Source organism: Eretmochelys imbricata, chromosome 3, assembly GCF_965152235.1.
Source record: "Eretmochelys imbricata isolate rEreImb1 chromosome 3, rEreImb1.hap1, whole genome shotgun sequence".
NCBI classification, from domain to species: Eukaryota; Metazoa; Chordata; order Testudines; family Cheloniidae; genus Eretmochelys; species Eretmochelys imbricata.
In genome coordinates, this window is record NC_135574.1 from 198260679 (window position 1) to 198285337 (window position 24659).

At 41.3% G+C, this 24659-nt stretch overlaps 1 protein-coding gene across 1 annotated transcript in view; it reads right to left on the reverse strand.

Moving 5' to 3' along the window:
• Positions 1–24659, reverse strand: part of MACROD2 (mono-ADP ribosylhydrolase 2) — a 1333771-nt gene that overhangs the window by 430723 nt on the left and 878389 nt on the right. The window lies entirely within an intron of this gene.

The window sequence follows — 24659 nt, forward strand, 5'->3', positions numbered from 1 at the left end:
GGCGGTCCCAAGCGGTGGTAAGCCAACATTTCATTAATCATGGCACTCAGCCCCCAAAGTCTTTTTCAAAATGCTCTATAGTTTTCTGAATGTGACAAAACCTACTGAATTTATGTGCTGAAAATGTTCCAGTAGTTTTAAAAAGTGCTTTTGATGTCACAGGAAAGTAAAACTTTTACTATATTTCCTATTTCCCAGAAAAATGGTTGAAGCTTTCAATGAGATAATTAACAGCCTCTACTGAAGATCAGAGTTTCATTCTCAATATTTTAAATGAAATGCACAGAGAATGACCCAAACCAACTTGTTAATAAATTTCTTTATCCTCAGTAGTTAACTGCCCCCCAAAACGTACAGGTGATGGAAAATCAGCATATTCTCAGTAGAAGACCCCAGACGACGATCTGGCCTGTAGCGTTAGCTATCCATCTGAAAATTGCCAATTGTTTCTACAGTATCATCCCTGATTTCTGGTAAGCCCACTTTGACAAATGAAACAAAGCACCATTTTCACAGATCATTAATACAAGCCATAGCGGACTTCCAAGAATAGGAGAGGTAAGTCAACTTGTTTACATTCCACATCAACAAAATAATCTGTCACCGGCTTTGTTTCTAATTGGTTTAATGAGAACAGAACCAACAAGTCACAAGTTTCACTCCTACATAATGTCATAAAATACATTTTGGCTGAATTTTTTGAATCCTAAAGTTAGGCAGTGAAATCTATATGTGAGGACCTCAATGCTGAATCCAGAGTATGACCTCAGGAAGGCTGCAAAACATTCCCAGTTGATAAAGCTTTCCCTCTGTAACGAGAATGACATTCACAACATCAACTAGTCTTCTCTTCTCCCTTGAAACACAACTCAAATCTCTTATCTTAAGCAAAGCTTTTTACAAACCAAAAAGGGAGAAGGGCCAGAGGCTCCATGAAGTCTATGAGGGACTTAGCTACTTCCAATCTATTTTACACAGAATGTGCTCAGATACAGTACAAAATCCTAAAACAGGCAAGATACTCAGCATGGCAGACACCTGTAACTGCATAGAACAGTTTGAAGGAGTGACATTGGAATGTCCTGGTTTTCAGAAGTGCTGGGCACTCACAGCTAACTACTTCTGATATTCAGGCCACTCCTCATAAGAAGTTGAGTAACTTTAGGAACTCAAGTTTGAAAATGCTGGACTTCATCTTTACACAGGAGAAATAATGATGTACTCTCATACCAGATATGGACCAAATAAGGGCAGCCAGCTGACATTTTGCTTTAAAACCTATATCAGGGTGTGAGGCTTTGGGGTTCAACCCAGACCAGTAAGATGTTTGTTGTGTCACCACGTGTCCTGGGGGAGGGTGGGGTGCGGTGCTATGCAGCCTTGGTTTAGACCGCTGTCACCAGCAGCATGGTCACAACACAGTAGATTCACCTGACTTCACCAGCCTTCATTACTCCTTGAGTGGTGACCCCATACCCTCCCAGTCCTGAATTTCCCCAAAACCATCTGCCCTGTAGTGTCCAGCCCTCTCATTGAATACTTACGGAAGTTATGTTGGCTGCTCCCTTAAAGAGACAGAACCACACAGCTTATTAACTTAACTGAAGTTAACAAACCCTCTATTTTAATGAAAACATTGACTTTGTTCATAGTAAAAGTAAAACAAGTGGGCTGGAGTAGCAGGAGTTGACCCAGGCAGTCCCCCAACCTGGAGGACTGACCCTATGGCTGCCAGGTGGTAAGTGCTACATGTAAAGAGCTGCACACTAGAAACCATTTGCAGTACATGACAACAAAAAGTTTTGTTGGGCCTACAAAACCCAGGAACGATCCTGTATATTCTTGAGTGCCATCTACTGGCACCTTCTCTGTTTTATAACTCTTTACAAATATACATTCATCTTTGTTTTATAGAGCACTCTTGAAACACCAAGGAATTGCGGGGGAGGTGAAGGGGAGGAATTTGGGGATAGTTTTGATTTAAACCCACACTGGAACTTGCAAGTTATGTGTCTTTTATCATTATAAACTCATTCCTTATACAGACCCTTGGCCGGGATGGTTTGTTTACCTGCCGTGTCCGCAGGTTCGGCCGATCGCGGCCCGTTCCAAGACAATGGGGGCTGCAGGAAGCAGTGGCCAGCACATCCCTTGGCCTGTGCTGCTTTCCGCAGCCCCCATTGGCCTGGAGCGGTGAACCGTGGCCAGTGGGAGCCGTAATCAGCCGAACCTGCAGACGCAGCAGGTAAACAAACCAGCCCGGCCCACCAGGGGGCTTACCCTGGCGGGCTGCATGCCAAAGGTTGACGATCCCTGCTCTACACCCTAGATTCTCCTACCTTTCCTCATGAGTGCAATGTGAAATTATAGTTCGAAGTCCATTCTCTCTCATTACTGTATGAAATAGTATATTAAACACAACCTTCACCATGAGATATCATCTCAGATCAGACATTTTAAATGTTATACGGTCTGGTTATAGAGCACCTATAAAGAAACCATTCGAAGTGTTTACAAAAAAGAAAGGAAGGATATTTTTAACAACAAGCAACAGAACAGAGGTCAGAAACTTCAGAATTAATTTGCATTTCATTATGAGATGCTCCCAGGTGCAAAAATTAAAATGCTTTGTTTTTGCTGCCCTGATCTTCATTAACAATTCAATTTCTATTTGCATACTTGCAGAAATGACATCCTCCTGTACACTCATTTGTGGTTGGGAAAAATTTCTGAACTTATCCTACTGGGATCTAATTACCACAGTTTAAAAAAAAAAACACTGGTAGACTCTCTCCTTCACTGTTTTTTTTCTGGAGAAGGCCCCTGATATTGTTTCAGAAAGCTTTCCACATTATGATATCTGTTTAACAGACCATACCTAGAGAGTTCACACTGCAAAAACAATTCATGTGCTTTAAAATGAGCCAAATAAGCAACACATTCAAGGAGCATAAGTGAAGCAGCACTCCCTCTCCATGTGATTTACTATTTGTCCTATAGCCAAACTGGTTAGCCAAAATCCTGGGCCTTGTAGGGTCATAGCCATTATGATGAGAGATCTGAGATACAAGTATGATATATTCTTCTGGTAATCTGATTTATTTACTAAAAGTGTCCACAAACTCCTGTTTCCTTGAATACATTAGAAACAATCAGCAAACATCCCCGAGTTTGCCACTCCAGTGGGCTCTGGGACCAAGGTCTGTCCCTTGGTCACATGCACAACTCTTCCTCCTGGCTTTCTCTCACCAATATGCACACAGCCTGCTGCCAATATTCTAGCCTGTGTTTACAACCAGGGAAACCACTGAGTCACCATGGCATGCCATGTAGCCTATTGTCTTGGAAAACTTTCCCCACCATTGTCTATTCTTGTTTTTACTACATAAAAAGGATTGATTGCTCCTCCTGTTGAGTCTGCTTGGCACACCTTCTGTTGAATCTGCTTGGCACACCTTTTGCTCCTCCTGTTGAGTCTGCTTGGCACACCTTTTGTCTTTAATGAGACCTGTAATTGTCTCTGGATCTAAGACTCATCCGATGACAGCCTTAAACACCTTTCAGGATAACGTTATATTATAACTTAACTTCATGTAGAAAAACAAGATTTTGTTTAGCTCCTTACCTATGAAATAAAATCCCTACGGCCCAGATTTTAAAAGGTATTTAGGTGTTGTGGCGCTCACCTGCAGGCTCCTAAATCAGATAGACATTACAATACTGAACACTGCAATCCCTCAATTACCTTTAAAAATCTGGATCTGAGTGCTCAGTTGTGCCACCCTTACATTAAATAGTACCTTGCTAGACATATCGTCTCTCTGACCACAATGGGACTTCATGTAGTAAGGTACTACTCACTATGAGTAATGTTGGCATAATTATGCCCCAGACAAGATACAGCAAACGTAACTGATGAAACTTTACGTACATGCCTTCAATAGACATAGACTCATACACCTGAAGGCCAGAAGGGAGCATTGTGATCATCTAGTCTGAACTCCTGACATTGCAGGCCACAGAACCTCACCCACCCCTTCCTGTAATAGACCCATACCTGTAGCTGTGTTACTGAAATCCTCAAATCATGATCTAAAGATTTCAAGTTACAGAGAATCCACCATTTATTCTAGTTAATGCCAGCAAGGAAGGTGGAAAAAAAAACCCTGGTCTCTGCCAGTCTGATATGTGAAAAATTTATTCCTGACTCCATATATGTTGATCAGTTGGAACCTGAGCCTGTCAGCAAGACCCACCAGCTAGACACCTGGGGAAGAATTCTCTGTAGTAACTCAAAGCCCTCCCCATTTAGTGCCCCATCTCTGGCTGTTGAAGATATTTGCTACTAGCACTCACAAATGAACCACAGGCCATTGTAGGCAATGTCATCATGCCATCCCCTGTATCTGACCAAACTCAGTCTTAAAGCCAGTTAGGTTTTTTGCCCCCACTGCTCCCCTTGGAAGGCTGTTCCAGAACTTCACTCCTCTGATGGTTAGAAACAGTCATCTAATTTCAAGCCTACATTTGTTGATGATCAGTTTATATCCATTTGTTCTTGTCTCATCATTGGCACTTAACTTAAATAACTCTTCTCCCTCCCTGTATTTATCGACAGCAATCATATCTCCCTTTATTTGGTTAGGCTAAACAAGACAAGCTCTTTGAGTCTCCTTTGTAAGGTAGGTTTTCTAGTGCTCTGATCATCCTAATAGCCCTTTTCTGCACCTGTTCCAGTTTGAATTCATCTTTCTTAAGCATGGGGAATCAGAATTGCACACAGTATTCCAGACGAGGTCTCTCCAGTGCTTTGTATAATGGCAATAACTCCCCTCTCTTTACTGATTGTGGGGTAAATCAGAAGTAATTTCATCAAAGTCAGTGGAGTTATACTTGTATGAAATTAGAATTAAGCCCAAAGGCTCTGTATGAGCATCTGTATTAAGAGTAACTAGGTAATTATAAGATATAAAATGTCCCTCAAGGTGCTCATTCATCACTGCAAGGTAGTGGGTGTCAAATGAAGAGTAAAAATCAGCAGTGGGTCAAAGCTAGCAAATAATGCAAATTATTGCTATAGATTAGACTCAAGTTCCAGGGTTCTGCCTCCCACACCCATTTACAATTTAAATGTCTATGACAAGAATGTCTTCACATACTAAGCTTTATCATCTTAAGATATCACCTGAATACAGAGTACACTTTGGATTTTCCACTATCATCTTTCTCATCGCTGCCATATCCTGTGCTATGTTAATGCCCTTTTTGCATTCACAACTTTCAGAGATCAAGAGCATCCCAGAGAAGGTGCTCCCCCAGCTGGTTGGCTCTAGGAGCCAGAATACTGCAGACTGTTCAGAATTCATACCTGAGGAATAGTATCATCATGTGGTGTTAGCCAGGTCATCAAACTGACAACTGTCAGCTTTTTAGGTCAAAATATATATAGTCTACAATCAGAAGCAAATATTATGTGAACTGCAGCAATATACAAAGTGTTAAAAGAGGAGATGCAGTAGCATAATACATTTGAGTTACAGAATAAGCGTAGAACGGCAAGTCTCAGGCCTACATGCACAGAGAATGTTATGAGCTCATTCTTCTTTAATAGCTGAGGGTAAAGTGTGGGCAGGGGAGGAAAAATAAGGATGCTAGTTATGCTACTTATGTAGAAATTCACCACTACTGGCTTTTCCACCAGGCTGGACTAGTATTACTACTGTCCTTGGCCAAAGGCATGGTTGACTTAATGGTAGCAGGTATATTAAGTGAAGGGACAGAGGGGCTTAACAGAAAATAATAAGGATTTTTGCATGCTGTTCCTGATTCTCTGCTGATGAAGCTGGCACACCTCTTCTCTCTCTCGCATTGGTATTGAGGCAGAGGGAGCTCACCTGTGGTTCTTGCCTTTGTCACCTGTGATCAGCTGGTGAACAGTGACATAAGACAGCTACTTTAAACAAACAACTGTTTAATCTTAACAGCAGGGAAAAAAGCATCATATAAAAAAAAAGAGTTTTAAAACAACAGAAGGCCTACACATATATCTAATTTACCTGCAGTTCTATGTAAGACTATCTTACTATATACACCTAACCTTTGGGGTCTGGGCTCACCTTAACTCAATACTTTGTCTCCTTAAGGGAGTGTGTCCTTTCCAAATTTAGTCACAGTCTTAGTTCACTCTTCCTGGGATTCTTTAGCCCTGCTAATCCAAAACCAGTTCAGTGAGCTCCGCAGGAGAGCCAGAGTATCAAGGTGAATGGCTTTTGCATTGTCCCTCAAATCTTTGCAGGGAAGCGTATATCAGGATTCACCCACCTTCCTGGCAATCCTGCTATTGAATAATTCAATATACTCATATTTTAAAGCATCCTTCCAACAATCAGACACACAGAGAGAAACCATACAATATTCATAAAATTATTACAGCGCATCTTCAAAACCAACACACAAACCACTAAGTTTTTTTCTGTCTAGTAACTTTTGACATTTTGCCCAGTTCAGTCACAATGAACACTATACCATTGCTTCAATAGAGTTATACCCACTCACATCAGCACTGAATTTGATCCTAGTATAGGATACTCATGATTGAATTCATTAAACCTGAAGACTTTTATTCTTTGGTCTCATCCATTTTGTAGTATCATTGCTTCCTCAATTTGTCCTGGACACCATAGAAAGACAAGACAAGACACTAGGCTGTAACTTTATTCAGTAACACATCTGATAACTATCAGACAATAACTCATCCAGTGCAGGTCATCCTTCCTTTGTAATCCATATCACCTAGTAGAGGGCTGCCGTCAGCCTAATCTCAGCACCATCATCTGAGGATTAATGGGGTGAAGAAGAGAGGGTTGTCTCCTCACTGCATTGTATACGCGGAGTCCCAACCCCATTCCCCCACCTTCTTTAGGATTCACTTCCAATTCAGGTTTACCAGGGAATCAGCCCCCTACTGAACAATTGCCTGCACTAGGCACCAAGTTGTAAAATTCATTTTCTCACAAGTAATCTTACCACCAGTTTCCTGTACTGCTGAAAGGGAGACAAAAAACCCCGCACCACCCAGGCCAATCTGGCAATGAGGGAAAATTTCCTTCCTAGCCCCCAAAAGGCAACTAGAATGATGCCCACAGCAAGTCCTATTCTAATCCCAAAGAGAGGTAAGGGAACTTTCATTTTCACTGCAGAATGGCCTCCACTTGGGTGCATGGGAATTAACAGGCTTTGTGACAGGGTCAGGCTAGATGGCTACAGGAGAGTGATCCTATTGGGATCCAGGAAGTGGGCAGGCAGAAGCCCGCCCACTGCTAAAGGACCTCCCGCCAGCCTAAGGGGAGGTTCCACAGGACCTGGAAGCCAAATGATTCCAGAGGACAACTAATGACATAACAGGGACAGGAGTAAGGTCAAATGGTTAAAACAAAGGGAACTTGACGGGGACAGCAAGCAGAGAACCCCTGACAGCACCCACTGCTCCTTGAAGGCGTCAAGGGAGCCAGTGGACACCGCCCAAAGGAACTCTGCCCGGATGCGTGAACGGACGGAGGATCAGAAATAGGCCCTACCGTCATAGGAGACCCTATCGGCCAGCCTCCTCTCCCTGGTTTTATAGATGACCATTTTAGCCAGGGCTAAGAAGAAGTTGACCAGGAGGTCCTGTGACTTTGTGGGGCCATGGATAGGGAGTGCATAGATAAGGTGAGGGGAAAAGTGCAACCAAAAACATAACAGGATGTCTAAGAGGAGCCGGAATAGGGGCTGCAACCTGGCACACTCCAGATAAACATGTGCCAGTGTCTCCCTCACGCCACAGAAGGGGCAGGTGTCCGGGACTGGTGTGAACCATGCCAAGTACATGCCCGTGCTCATGGCTCCGTGAAGGAGCCGCCAACTGATATCCCCGGCGGGCGAGTGACAGAAGGTAGATATATTAGCCCCAGATTAAACAGATCCCTTTTCCCTGAGTAAGATAATGGGCTGTTCCAGAACAATCAGGAAGTTGCTGGAACGAATTTAGGCACACTAACTAGGACACCTGAAGCCAATTAAGAAGCTACCAGAATCAATTAGGACAGGCAGGCTAATCAGGGCACCTGGTTTTAAAAAGCACCTCACTTCAGTTAGTGAGGTGCGTGTGAGGAGCTGGGAGCAAGAGGTGCAAGAAGCTGAGAGTGAGTAGGCGTACTGCTGGAGAACTAAGAAGTACAAGTGTTGTTAGACATCAGGAGGAAGGTCCGGTGGTGAGGACAAAGAAGGTGTTGGGAGGAGCCATGGGGAAGTAGCCCAGGGAGTTGTAGCTGTTACGCATCTGTTACAGGAGACACTATAGACAGCTGCAATCCATAGGGCCCTGGGCTGGAACCCGGAGTAGAGGGCGGGCCTGGGTTCCCTCCACCCCCCCAACTCCCTTTTTGATATAAGAGGAGTTGATCTGAACTGTGGGTCCCACCAGAGGGGAAAGTCTCTGGCCTGTCCCCTGACTCATTAGGTGGGCCAGCAGAGACTGCGGGGATTGTTCTCCTCCTTTTCCCCATGCTGGCCAGTGATGACCTTAGCCGAGTGAATGGCAGGTTTGTGCCACTAACAAAAGGAGCCAAACTGAGGACTGGTGTAAACCTCTGAGGTGAGCAAATCCACCAGAAAGCACGGGACCCACCAATACAGGCTTGGAACTTTGTCACAGCTTAAAGAATCATAAAATCATGGAAGTGTAGAACAGCAAAGGGACCTCAATAGGTGATCTAGTCCAGTGCCCTGTACTCTTTGTGGTTAGGTGGTCTATACCAGACCCCTGCCATGACATCACCCTGTTTTTTTACCCCTTTTATCCTTACCCAGAGAAGTGTGTCTCCTATTTCCATCTCAACCTCAGCCTAAGTATATACATCTTTGATATACAAGGCAATACCTCCTCCCTATTTTCCCTGCTTGTCCTTCCTGAGCAAGCCATACCTTCCTATATCAATATTCCAGCCATGTGTATTATCCCACCAAGTCTCTGTGATCATAGTTGGACATACGATAGTTATGATATAAACTATGATATCATAGTTGACAACTATGTCATTAGTTGGACAGGATACTGCACCAGTCTGACCAACTAATTAGTCACAGAGCCCTCCCTCCTAAAGACTAACTCCCAGAAAGGGGCCAATGGTTCTTTCCCCTGTTGGGCCAGACAAAGATCCACAGCCTAGACCACTACCTTTGAGGCTCTGGGAGGAGAAAAGGGCACTGGGTAATATACCATTGAGCTAGAAACTGTGGTTTGATTTTATGGGCCCAGAGTGCTAAATCTGGTTTAACCATCTCTTTAAGGATTCTCCATGCCTAAGGGAATTCTTGGGTGATGCGAAGCTCCCATAATGGCTCTAAGCCCCTACCCCTTCTGCCCCAGAGTACAGAGTATGCCTGGGAAAAAAGGAAAGTGTAAGGAGCAACCAGGTGCCCCACCCAGCAAACCTCACAGCTAAGAATCACTGGCTCCCAGAACAGTTTGGAGGGGCTATGGGCAGCTGGTGTAAGTTAGAACAGACCCAAGATCTGGGGGCTACAAAAGTGTTCTTTGCGTCTCCTTATCTATGTCTTCTCCTGAGCACAGCTCAATTGGACTGGATTATCTGATCCTAAACATATCACCCTTCCTTCTCTGATCTTGTCATTTCTGTTAATTTAGCAGAAATTCAAATGTAAAACAGATATAAAAATTACTGGTTTAACCGAATGGCTGCAGTGTATGGATCCATTGCATATTTATTGCTATATTTATTTACTTTACACTTTAAATATAATCTACTTGCTCATTTAGGGCAAAATTTGGCTTTCTGAGCCATAAGGCACATCTCAACACTGACATTCTGCCGTGTTTATATGTGCACAGCTCCCACGGATAGGAGTGAAGCCTCTTTGATGGAATGGAGAGCAAAACATTACTCTTCTGGAGTGAGAGGGAATTCTATTCATTCACCACAACTCATTATAAATCTTATGTGTGAACAGAATATAAAGCAGAAATTGCAGGCACACACACACACACTCCACTTTTTTAAGTTTCACATTTTAAGGGTTAGGTTAAAATTGCAACTTTGCGCAGAATTAGAGAAAGTTGCATCCTCTACTAGTTCTGTCCTTAAGCAAGGTAACATGAGATTGGAATTTTACTTCTGAAATAAAAGCTTGTTCTATGAAGAAAAAGAAAAAAAATAGAGATAAAGAGAGACAGCTCAGGGTCTCAAGAACTGGAATTATTTGTGGCAGTGAGTCAAGGAGCTGTTTAACAACAGTGTAATTGATTTTTTTAAATTAAAAAAGCTGATACAGTATGTGGGTCCATCATCCAGTTGCCAAGACTCGGCATTTCCTAATCAGAGCTGAAAGCAATTTTTTTTTTGTAACAACAATATTTTCTTCTTTGTCAAGAGAAGAACTCTGTGAAGAATGAACCTTTTGATATTACTTTCAGGTGATTGAAACTGTTCACCCTTTCAAAGTTAAAACTTTTTGTGAAATTATGTTTATCTTATAGAAAAGTTCAATTTTTCATGAAAGTTCCTGAATTTTTAATGCATGCTTTTATCAGAATCTACTATCAAAATCATTATCAAAAATTGTAGCTAACTGAACCCAGAAAATATATTTTTGATAATTTTTATAAAAATCTCAAAAACAATCTAGAGAAAAACATTGCTAACATTTCATTTAAAATATAGATAAAATACTGCAGAAAATTTCATAAGCAACAAGGCAAATTGGTCCATTTTGAACCCCACAAAATGGAAATAATGTCAACATTTTGATTTTTTTTCACAAAATAGTTCTCTCATTTTTTGAGTTAGTCACAATGTACATAATGTACAGTCATAATGACATATCAATTACTAATATTTTTCTTTTCTATTACAGTAGAGTCCAGATGCCTTCTCAGGATCATGCCTCTATTGTGTAAGGCATTGTACAAACATAAAGACACATTCTCTGCCCCGCAAAGAACCTATCTTGCTCGGAAAAATAATTTTAGAACCTGAAAGGTTTATATCAGCTGTTCCAGAGATCTATCCTCCTCTAAATTCTCAATTTGTAACATTGGAAGAACAGAATTCTGCTGCTTTGAGAATTTAGCTCTGAGTCACTCAGTGATCACATTAGTCCCTGTCTGTCCTTCCAACATTTACACACTACATAATGTCTGTATGTTACTTCTAGGAGCTATTAGGAGATATTTTGACCTGAGCTTTCTCCGCTATGAAGATGATACTCAGATTTCTTTTTCTACTAGCTGCTTCATGACTGTCTGTCAAGAAATTGATCATGCCAAAATCTCACTAGCATTGAATTGTGGCTAACAGACTTTAGCCCAAAATACACTAAATTAGTTTCTTAGGTTTGCAGTTAAAAGAGCAAATCACTGCCATCAGCTTAGAAAAATTGCCAGGGCAGGGCATCTCCTTTACCCGTCCAATGACACAACATTCATTATGAGTAGATTTATGTATAGCAAAACTCTGTATGCCATTTTCCCTTCCCAACTTCTCTGGGATGCTCTGCATGTCATTTTCCCTTCAAAAATTCTTTGTCCACTTTAGTGGACCCAAAACACATCCACTGAACACCTCTTATGACCAAGTCATCTTATCCTAGCAACCGTGTTGTAGTCTTATTACATCAACCACTAACATGCCAACGCCCAGATTTTTCAAAGGTCAGTACTTCATTGTAAAACAATTGTGCCAAATTATTCCCTACTCTCTTTCTTCCCTACATGGCTAACAGATCAGAGTCCCAAGTCCTCCATCCCTCGGCTGCTCTTTTCCCCCTGAATGTCACCTTTGTCCACTGAAAACCAAGTATTTGGACAATATACATCCATATCTGTCTGTAAATTGTTAATCTTCAAATGAGAAATCTTCAAAAAAATCTTAAGTCTTTTAAAAGTAAGATGAAGTGAAATAAATACAAATACAAAATAAATACAAATAAAAACAAATATGGATCAATAGAAAGACCTACTTGATATTAGCTTTTGATTTAAAATACTTCCACATCAGAAAATGCCAATGCAGACTTATAAGGGGTGCTTTAAAGATTAATTTAAAAACACAACAATATCGGAGTTTACAAAACTATAGATAGGCCATATTATTATTATTTATTTCATGTTAGTAGGGCCTAGTAGTCCTGGTCAACATCAAAGCTTCATTGTAATGAAAACACAATGTAAGAGAGGGTTAACAATCTATCCTTAATATAAGAAACAAATGTGTTAGACAAACAATAGGCGGGAAATGGGGGAGAAGGGTGAAGATAAGAATGAAGAGATCATGAAGTTACAAAGGTTATTGATGGTTGCATGCCTCACTAGTACATACCGTGTTGATTTCAAATTCATTCGGCATGATTTTTTTAATCCTTTGCCTATGCTGATTTTAAATTTATTTTATTTTGTTGTTTTTAAAGCCTCTGCCTAATTTTTGTTTTTCATCCTTAAATGTTCCTATATTATTATTATTATTTTTAGCTGAGCTCATCTTTAGTCTTTTGCATGAATTCAGCAACTTAGGATGTTTGCATGATACATCACTTTAAAACCCAGACTGTATTGTACAAGGAAAAACACGATCTGTTTTAGACTAAAATGCTACCTATAAGTTTAATGTAATGTAAATAACTATATAAACAGTGTGTCATGCTGTCTGGAGTAGCTCACAACGGTGAGTGCCAAATTCAGGTCAGACTGTCAGAAAACAGGGCAGATACCCTAAACCGGTGGTATACTCTATAATTAGCTTTTATCAAGCCAGTAACAAATGTGCACTCCTGGACCACTATATTAGTCTTACCCTGGAGTCACACACAGCACCCTTAGGTCCTCCAGCGTATTTTATCATCCAGACAAACTGGACTTTGTGATAATGGTCCCTTATACCACATATCACATTACATTAGATTACTCCCAACCCCGAAGGGTCAGTCACTTACCCCAGGTCAATGGATACTCCCAATCTCACACCAAAAACAGCACTGCTAGCCAATTTCTCTAGTAAACTAACTAAAGGTTTATTAGCTAAGAAAAAGAAATGAGAGTTATTGAGAGGCTAAAGCAGGTAAAATACGTTGCAAGTGAGTCCAAGTTTGTAAGTCCAAAGTGATAGCAGAGATGCAGTAATCTGAGAGTTTTCTGTAAGTCTTTCAAGGTTACCCAATTTAACTTTGGAGATCTCTGTCTTGCATTTGGAATGCTCCCTGAAAGTGTCCAAACAGCTCAGCTATACAGGATCATTCCCTAGATGCATTATTATAGTTGTTTTCCGTGGAAAGCAATCTGGCAAGTGTTCTCACCCCGTCTTTCTTTGTTGACGAAATGCAAACTGATCTTGTGAATTTACACTGTTGAACACAATGACCCATGCTTTGAAGTTAGCAACCTTTTACATTTCCAAGGCTCCAATCTCATGGGATGGGTAAATGAATGTAAATACAATGTGATAGCCAGAAACAATCCTTCATTAGTTTTCTTGAAGTTTACACATCCAGTACATCCACATCTTAATGCTAACACACACTTTAATCTCTGGTTATCTAATTACAGGGTATACATAATGTAATGTGATAGTAAACAACAGGTTATGTGTAAGTGAAGACAATAACATTATCATTTCTTTAATATTCACGCACAAGTGAATTGGTCTATGGTTTTGATCTGAGCCGGCCTGTCAGTGTCACACAGCGTTCCATTCTCTAGTCCAAATCTGTAAAGTTTAGGGGAGATGCAGAACTGTGGTGCAGACCAGAGATATGAGTAATTGACGGACTTCCCTCCCACCTTTAATCATCGGTAGGCTGGCATTTTTTAAATTGTCATGCTAAATTACTATGTATGACATACAACATGTTCATTAATATCCCCAGCAACCCAAGGATTAAAGTTACCTGCATATGAACCAAGCTTGGGCAGGGTGGTGTATGTGCTGGTAGCAAAAAGTAGGAATTGATGCAGAAGTTGTAGCATCCACATTACATGTGGTAGTTAATTCAACTGAGCCCATTCTTTACAAACAGAGTGAGGAGCATGTGGCTCGTGAAGGTTTCTTTTGTCTGCTTCCGTTCTCACATTACAGCTCTGTAGCAAACCCTCTGCCTGACTCAGGAGTAACACTGGCAGGCTCTGGAGACCGAGACAGTACTTCTACGTCTTTGGAGCAGGGAGAAGATCAGCCCAATGCTAGGTTGAGATTGGCAGTGTGGAACAAAGGGTGAAAAGGGGAGGAAGGTGCTTGGGACTGTGAAGAACTTGAGTGAGAGAACAGAAAGGCTCTTGGTCAGGTCACCAAAGCTAAGAACAACATTGGACACGGCTGTCTCCAGGCTCAGGATAACTAAACAAAAGTGTGTGCCATTAGCAGGCCCTGAGAAATTACATTGTGCTGCGTTTTATGAAGTCAATCAGTTAAATAAAGTTAAACAGCCGCCAGCCCAGAAATACAGAGGTTTCTGGTGGTTTATAGAAAAGGAGTACTTGTGGCACCTTAGAGACTAACCAATTTATTTGAGCATAAGCTTTCGTGAGCTACAGGTCACTTCATCGGATGCATACTGTGGAAAGTGTAGAAGATCTTTTTATACACACAAAGCATGAAAAAATACCTCCTCCCACCCCACTCTCCTGCCGGTAATAGCTTATCTAAAGTGATCACTCTCCTTACAATGTGTATGATAATCAAGTTGGGCCATTTCCAGCACAAATCCAGGTTTTCTCACACACACACCCCCCACACACACACAGACCCACTCTCCTGCTGGTAATAGCTTATCTAAAGTGACCACTCTCCTTACAATGTGTATGATAATCAAGGTGGGCCATTTCCAGCACAAATCCAGGGTTTAACAAGAACGTCTGGGGGGTGGGGGGGTAGGAAAAAACAAGGGGATATAGGTTACCTTGCATAATGACTTAGCCACTCCCAGTCTCTATTCAAGCCTAAGTTAATTGTATCCAATTTGCAATTTTACATTCATAAACCAGTCGGAGAACACTTCAATCTCTCTGGTCACGCGATTACAGACATGAAAGTTGCTATATTACAACAAAAAAACTTCAAATCCAGACTCCAGCGAGAAACTGTTGAATTGGAATTCATTTGCAAATTGGATACAATTAACTTAGGCTTGAATAGAGACTGGGAGTGGCTAAGTCATTATGCAAGGTAACCTATTTCCCCTTGTTTTTTCCTACCCCCCCCCCCCCCCCGCCCCCAGACGTTCTTGTTAAACCCTGGATTTGTGCTGGAAATGGCCCACCTTGATTATCATACACATTGTAAGGAGAGTGGTCACTTTAGATAAGCTATTACCAGCAGGAGAGTGGGTTTGTGGGGGGGGGGGGTAAGAAAACCTGGATTTGTGCTGGAAATGGCCCAGCTTGATTATCATACACATTGTAAGCAGAGTGATCACTTTAGATAAGCTGTTACCAGCAGGAGAGTGGGGTGGGAGGAGGTATTTTTTCATGCTTTGTGTGTATAAAAAGATCTTCTACACTTTCCACAGTATGCATCCGATGAAGTGAGCTGTAGCTCACGAAAGCTTATGCTCAAATAAATTGGTTAGTCTCTAAAGTGCCACAAGTACTCCTTTTCTTTTTGCGAATACAGACTAACATGGCTGTTACTCTGAAACCTGATGGTTTATGTTTCTCAAGTTGTTGTCCCTTAACACCTTTGCCTTATAAACATACACATCTCTTCTAGATAACTGCTTTAAAATACTGGAAATATCTTGTAAAATCCCTGTGGAGCTGTAAGATTACTTTTCAGCTCTGTTGCAAATTGATATGCTAACAGCCAGCAACCATAAAGCTGTCTTGACCTTGACAGGACAAGCTAGTGCAATATAGTTAAGGATTGTGCCACAGTGGAACCATAAAAGCAATTTATAATTTTAGTTTTCCAGTTCTAAATCTAGGTTTGTAGTTTTGTCTCAGTGCAATTCAGAAAATACATATCAAAGTTGCTAAATATAAAGACAAATTTGTATTTTCTAGCAGCTAACAAAAAATGATAGTGTCCCCAGTACTTTAGCTGACATGCACATCTACCATCAGGAAAATCAGTTAACAGCTACTTGCTGTTCCGATTTCAGGAATACAGCTCTTGAAAAAAAAGTATTCAGCAATCCCACTGAATATTGTAGTGAAGGTTGAGAGAGTTTTCTTTTCCTCTGCTATAGTCTATGCAAAGTCCTGATCAGAATCTTTTATTCGGGGAAAAACTAGTAAATCTGAGCTGTCCTCCCGTTTTTCTCTGAGGTATCAACCTATACTGTGGAGAAGATTAACTGGATTAGGACTGGATTTGTCATGTCCCTGATGAAAAATTTGTGTCTGAAGATTTTATTCACTACAATTCCAGATCGGCTGGGAGAGCTTTGTTCTGCATTTAGCTGACCCCATGACCTTCATAGCTAGTGAAAAGCATTGGCTGGCTGAGATTATTAATGCCTCCCTATTGGAAAGTAGGGTTCTCAGACAAGTAGTCTCACGATGCAAACTGGTAATGCTGTCAAGTATAGCTACATTTCAAATCTTTCCTTTTTGAATCAGATTATTGAGAAGGGTTTAGCCAATGTGGCTGTCATCTTGAATCTGTCATTTTTCAGTCTTAATGACACTGATAATGCATTACTCTAGGCTGATTATCTCCTTCTCTCAATTAACTGAGGTCAGATATCTGTATTGATACTTTCAAACCCATCACTAGCCTTTATTAATGTTAAAAACAAAATTCTGTTGACACACCTAAGGATCAGAGCTCTGGTATCATGACTGTTAAGAACATAAAAATGGCCATACTGGGTCAGACCAAAGGTCCATCTAGCCCAGTATCCTGTCTTCCGACAGAGGCCAATGTCAGTTGTCTCAGAGGGAATGAACAGACCAGGTAATCATCAAGTGATCCATCCCCTGTCACCCATTCCCAGACTCTGGCAAACAGAGGCTAGGGACACCATCCCTATCCATCCTGGCTAATAGCCATTGTTGGACCTATCCTCCATGAACATATCTAGTTCTTTTTTGAACCCTGTTATGATCTTGGCCTTCACAACATCCTCTGGCAAGGAGTTCCACGGGTTGACTGTGCATTGTGTGAAGAAATGCTTCCTTTCGTTTGTTTTAAACCCGCTGCCTATTAATTTCATTTTGTGATCCCTAGTTCTTGTGTTATGAGGAGTAAATAACACTTCCTTATTTACTTTCTCCACACCAGTCATGATTTTATAGACCTCTATCATATCCCCCCTTAATTGTCTCTTTTCCAAGCTGAAAAGTCCCACTCTTATTAATCTCTCCTCTTATGGCAGCCATTCCTTACCCCTAATATTTTTTATTGCCATTTTCTGAACCTTTTCCAGTTCTCTTGTGAAATGTTCTCCAGGGTTCTGTTCAATAAGTATGTGAGGGCTGCTAGGGGAATAACAGGACAATCTGGACTGTGATGCAACTGGTAACTGAGTAAGTCACTGAATATTGCACACATTCATATATAATAACCTACAGAGGTGTAAGCAGGGGGTAGAGGAAGGAGCGTTACACTTGCTAAGGGAACTATGCATTTGAATTTTGTACCTTTTCCATTGTCTCAAACAAAAATATATTGCTAAAGTTAAGGTTCAAAGTGTGTTTTATAGAATTCAAAGCCAGACAGGACCATTATGTTAACCTAATCTGACCACCAGAATTAGAAGCCATGTAACTTCATCCAGAAATTCCTGTATTGTGTTCAACAATTGTGGTTCCACGACAGCACTTTTTTGAAAGACATTCACTTTTGATTTAAAGACTTTGAGCAATGGAGCATTTAACACACTCCCTTGGTTTCTACAGAGTCCACCTAACAGCCCCCAAAATACTTACAGTAATTCTGTAACTTGGAAAAGTAATGTTAACAAATCTGGAAACGATTAGTTAAAGGGATCCAGCTAGTTCCTTTTTCACTATCACTTCAACCTCTATGTCCTTTCACCTCCCAATCCTCTCTATTCCCCTTCATCCTTTCTCAATGCCCCACCAGCTCCTGACCATAAACCCACCTCCCTCCTGCTTTCCTCTGAAATTTCCTCTAGTGTGAGGCTGATAAGCACTACTCCACACCATTTATCCATGTGTCCCAAAGGTCCCTACTCTGAAATTCTTTCCCACCTAATTCCCTCCTCTATTCTCCTTTTATGTTCCCTAGCACAGGCCTACCTCCATACACTTCCTCCCAATATTTTATCCTCCTTCCATCCATGCCCTCCTCTGATGTCCCATCCAACCTCTAGCTTAGCACAGCAGCTATAGTACCACATCCTGAACTCATATTAAGATGACATCCAAAAACCTATGTTAAAAGAATGTTATGGTTGCAAAGTCAAACATTCAAACGTTAGGAAAGGCAGAATTCAGGTTGCCCATGAAACTTTAATTGAGCCCCCTTGTGTGTATGCATTATGACACCGCCTCTGACTTCATGAACACATACTAATTTTTCCTCAGAACCCCTGCCTCATTCAGTATGTTGCCTAAGGCGTTATTTAATGCATACCACCCAAACCCTACACTGAATACATTTTTTAAAATTTCCTCATGGGTATTTCACTGGTGCGCTCAACATAGTATCTGCATGTTTCTCGAACATTAATGAACTTCAGAAAACCTCTGTGAAATGGGGGGTGGGGTTATTATTCCCATTTTACAGTGGGGAACCAAGGCACAGAGTTACTAGGACCAGAATTGTCAAAGTGTGATCTATTTTTGGTTGCCCAACTTGAGATACCTAGGGCCTGATTTTTCAAAGTACTTCACATTTTCATAGCACTTTAGATGTTCAAAGCAGAGTTCCAACAGGCTTCCATTGCAGTCTCGAGTGCTCAGCACTTCTGCCAATCTCGACATAGGTGTCTTATGTTGAGCAGCCTGAAAACTGAGGTGCACTCACAATTAATGGTGAACTGGTATAAGTACCATGCCCAATATAACATAAGAACTCTGTGGCAGAGGCAAGGATAGAATCTAATTGTTCAGGGTAGTATTCAACTGCCATAACCATGAGGTCTTCCTTTGTCTTCCTGCAATTCCCTACCTCATTCACTGCATACCTTCCCATCTCTGCAACAAATGAGTCACAGATTGTACAGACAACCACCTCATTTATTACATAATCATGAATGATTCCTAGAGTTCTTGACCCACCTCCCTTCTGCTCTTCTTCACCAGACCTTATCCTCTCTGCTTCTTTCCATCGCACATCCCCTGACTCCTGCCCCCAACTCTCCCTGCAATTATTCAATTCCCATCCCCCTCAGCTTCTATTCCCTTCCTCCTCTTCACCTATACGCTTTCCAGCTCCTGCCGGAGCTCTTAGGTCACCAGAGAGACCATCTCCCTGCTCTCAGTTCATATGCCAGGCAATATAGCAGTCTGCAGCAAATAAGGAGCAATTACATGAAAAATCTGTTCAGCCCTGCATCTTGCACGCTCAGTTCAAACAGAATCTTCACAGAATTTAGCATCCAAATCTGTATTTTCAAAACTTGAAAAAGTTCTTTGTAAACAACAATGGAAAAATCAAGAATGTAGGAAACATTATGTGTGTGTAGATAAGTCATTTGTAAAAGGACGCCGAACATTTCATGGCTCAGAGTCCAATTCTGCCACTCTTACTCAGGTTGAGTAATATATCTTGCTCCACAAGTAGTCCTACTGATATCAGGAAGAGTAGAGGTGGCAAAATTAGACACTTAATGAACAATGTAAAACCATCCACTGAATTTCTAGTTTGAACACTACACAATGTGTACTGGCTGTACTTTTACATAATGGTCATGGGATCACTCTGAAAAACCACTGTACGAAGTCTCTAGAAAGCTTACCAACTCTGACCAATACATTAGCTACAGTTTCAATTACCCTATTAATGTGAAACATTGTTAAGCAGGCAGTTTCCAAGAAACAAGTTACCAAAACTATTAACTCTATATTTAGTGGATGAAATATCGGGCAAGATTTAACATCCCAGAAAAGAAATGCTTAGCCAGTTTAGGTAGGTAATAATATATGCTATAATTATACCATACTGAAGGGAAAAGATATATTATATGAACACTGAAACTTAAAAACAAACCTATAATGGATATTAATGTATGAAACAAACTATTTGCAGGCAATACCAGCCTACACATTGATCCAAAAAGATCCAATACAGAAGTAAAACACATTCTGTGCATTTGTTCACACAAATTAAATGGCAACATGAAAAACAACTTTATGCCACCTACATGGTATTTAATGCACAAAGGCATTTCCTATACACTGAGTTAATTAATAAAGAATTATACAAATAATTTTGTAACTGTATTAACTGGTAAGTAATGGAGGAAATCACCATAAACCCAATCCTATAGTCCTTACAATGGGTAAATTTCCTTTTGGAGGAAATTCCCTTACCTTTTTATTTCCATATTTATTAAAGTTCAAGGGTTTGTTCTGTTTGTTTTTTAACTGTCATATTCTTTTGTGTGTTTTATATAAGGGCTGTATTTATTGTGGCAAATATTTATTGTAATTTTATGCATTTTAGTGAGTATCTCTTTCCTATATTTAAGAAACAGAATGAGCTCTGAATGTGAAAATGGGTGGACATACAACTCCTTCTGCCCTAAGTCCCTGATTCAGCAAAGCACTAAGGTTCTTCAGTTTGTTTGTTTGTTTAGACAACTTTACATATCAGGACTCAATCCTGCAAGGCACCGAATGCATCCTTGGAGGTACTGACTGTCATAACTGACTGAAGTAAATGGAAATTGAATACACTCAGCACCACTCAGGCATAGGTGCTGGAGTAGGGCTGCTGAGGGTACTGCCAAACCCCCTGGCTTGAAGTGGTTTCCATTATATACAGGGTTTACAGTTTGGTTCAATGTCTCTCAGCATCCCCACGATACAAATTGTTCCAACACCCCTGCTCTCAGGAGGTGCCCAGTCTCATCGAGGATCAGATCCCAGGTGCATAAAGTCTTACTTTTAGAAAACATTCGGTCTACTGGCTAGAACTGGAACTGGACTAGAATTCTGGAGACCTGAATTCAACTCCTGACTATGCTACTGGTTACCTGAGTGACATTTAGCAACTCATTTCCCCTCTTTGTGCCTCAGTTTCCCCATCCGTAAAATGGGGGTGATGATATTTACTGACCTCCTTTGTAAAGTACTTTGAGATTTACAGAGGAGAAGTGCTACGTAAGAGCTAGGTACTATTATGACACGGCACTAGGCGTCTAGGAGTTAGTACAGAAAATCTCTCCTCTTGCGCATTTCTAAGCTATGGAGGACACGAGCCCCATTGGAATAAAACGTCTACAGTTGGTAAGAATTGTAGAGGTGAATTGTCTTAGGACTTGGACAGGTTAGACCTGAAATTCTATAAAGTCATGCACATAATACTAAGGCCAAAGTTTTCCAACACAGGAGCCTAGGGTGGCCTGATTTTCACAGGAGCTGAGTATCTGCAGCTTCCACTGACTGAAGATAACACAACTGTTCCCCTAACTCATCTCCCATTTATCTCTCTCTGTCTAACATGCATGACCTCTGGCCCCTAAACTCTTTTTCACTCATCTCTCATTGCCTGATCTACCTTTCATCACCTGTACAACAGCACTCGTTATGTGCCTTGACTCCATTCCTCTAAGAGTTCATATGCTCTCACATTACAGCTTTAAACTACCTGACCACAGTCAAATCCTAGCTCTGTAGATCACAGAATGCTGCTGTCCACATTAGTTAATTACTGACTCAGAGGGAAGAGTACCACCTACTGAATCAACCAAACCAACTTCCACCACCTGCAGTAGATTGATTTTTTTTGGAAGAATTCCATCGAGGTCTGGCTGTGCTTAGTTCTCCTGACAAAATCACTGCTCACGGTATTGTAGCCCTGTTAAAGGCCATCTAGTGCACATGAACCAATTATAGGTCTCTAGAGTTTAACATAAAGTATTATTATATTCCTTCAAAAATTCCTTACTGTTAGTGAAATAGTTTCAAAATGTCTTCAACGCCTTTTTTGAATTGGACTTTTCAGATTATTTGTATGCCAGCACAAAATACTTGGCAAAGATGAAACTACTGGCAGGTGGGCTGCAACTTTGGCAATTTCCAGTTTAAAAGTCAATCTATAAAACACAAAACAGCAAAATAGATTACTCATTGGCTGGTAAGACGTAGTCCCTTGGGGTTGTTGATCATCTTGTATGCTGGATACAGGCCTGCTGTAGTAGAGATGGAAGAACTGGATGCTTAATTGTTTCTCACACTCTCAGCTCACGGTGATTTGGGATCCTGAACACCTCTGGAGAAATATTTCCTTGGTAACTTATTGTGCACTTATCAGTGTATTTGCATAGCAGAGGCAACATGTCCTTAGATTAGATTTGAAGGAGCCAACTGGTACTTTTCAGGCTTTTTACTCAAACAAGTGTTACTCTTTGTAGAACACTGAGCAGAGTTAATTGAAATTCTTAGTTTCCCAGTTCAAAGATTTAGTTATTCACTGTAACCCAACTGGAGCTGTCAAAGATCAAAACATTGCTGCAGATGCTATTTTGGAGCAAAAAGTGCATAACTTCCAAAAATACATAACTCTTTATCTGTACTGTTAAAGTCTTACATATGCATACACTGTATCTGCAGTATATACACACATTACGTACTGTTTTTATAATGAACAATATATATCTTAAAATCAAGCTGGTTCTATGTTAAACGAACAAGGAGCAATAAATTCGCATATAAATATAAATCTCTTTTCCTTATTCCCACAAATGTATTCAGAAATTGTAGCATGTTTGGTTCAAAATATAATCCTCTGTTTTGAGAAGTACTATTATTAATTATTTTTAGTCATGTTTATTATAGTAGTGTCTAGACCTAAACAAAACCAGTGTTCTGTTGTGCTAGGCACTGCACAGTGTAGAAGACTGTGATTTGTAGGCACAACATGGTTAATTAATAATATGCTTTTAGCCTTGGGTCTAGTTTTCTTACCATTTGGAAGTTTAAACAAAATCTTTTATATGAGCATATATGGCAAGACACCAGAAATTTAGTTGGTCAGGATTAACACAGTTAATCTTCAGTTGCAACTGAAAACCATGTGTGAAATCCTGCCTCCATTGAACTCAAAGGCAAAACTCTCATTGACTCTACAGGTGAAGGATTTCATCCCAGATGTCGAGTCAGATGCAGAGGGCTCAAGCACTTGTGGACCCACTGCCAGACAACCGTGCCCTCTTCCAATGTTAACATAAAGCTGATTTGAAGCAGTGCTGTACAGTATGAAGGGTGTGTACAGTATGAAGGGATACTCACTGTGCAACCTTACCATATTTGTATTATTATTATTATTACGTAGAGTCCAAAGTAGCGAAAGGCACTTTATAGACATAAAGGAAGACAGGTGACTGCCTGAAACAAAGATTACAAACTAAATAGACAAAATACAGACAAAGCATGGGGGGGAGGAGACACGCCTTGTGTTTTACTATTACTTTCACTGTGATTTCCCTTTTTCTTTTAAAATTCTTACATAGTAACCCTAGACCAGAGGTGAATGTAAGCCGGTACGCCCCGGTACAGTGTACCGGCAAGAACCGGTGCACCGTACCGGGGTGGATCGGCTTCCCCAGGCGCAATTTAAAGGGCCTGTGGCTCCCAGCAGCGGCTGGAGCCCCCGGCCCTTTAAATTGCTGCTGGAGCCCCGCTGCTGGAGCCCTGGAGTAGCGGTGGTGGGGCTGGGGCGGTAGCGGCGGTGGAGTCCTGGGCCCTCTAAATTGTCTCTGGAGTCCCCGTGCTGCTTCCCCAGGGCTCCGGCAGGCTCCGGGGACAATTTAAAGGGCACAGGGTGGTAGTGGCGGCTGGAGCCCGTTCCCAGAGCCCTGCTGCTGGAGCCCTGGGGAAGCAGCAATGGGGCTCTGGGGACAATTTAAAGGGCCCAGGGCTCTGGCCGCCACTATCGCCCCAGGCCCTTTAAACTGTTGCCAGAGCCCCCAGCTGCCGCTGTTACCCGGAGATGGGGAAGGAGGCAGTTGCCGGTACAGGGTGGGCCGGGGCTGGCTCTGACCTCCCCCAGCCCCGCCCCTTCCAGGACCCAGAGCCGACCCCAGCCCAGCCCCGTACCTATAAGTCCCTAAACTTACTTTCACCCCTGCCCGAGACTAATTGTTTATTGTTGTTGTTTAATCTATTCTTCTTAGCTTAAATATACCCAACACTTTAGATTTCATTATCAGGTATTTTTGTTTTGTTTTTACCTCTGCTTAAATCATCCCACATACTTGCCATACCCCTTACTCGTTCATTCACTGCAAACCTTTCCCACCAACTGTTTAGGCCTGTCCGATATTCAGTTTCACCCTACCATATATTCTGATGCAGAGGGAGAGCCAGTAGTGGAGAAAAATAGATTGGGTTTGTTAGATAGGACTGGAGCCATGACAGAAGGCAACTAGAGACACCTATCAAAAATAGCTAGGGAGGTGATGTAGGAAGGAGAAGTGGTCCTTGTTGTCAAAGGCCAAGTAGAATGAAAAGGGAGATGGGACTGTCATGAGCAGAAAGG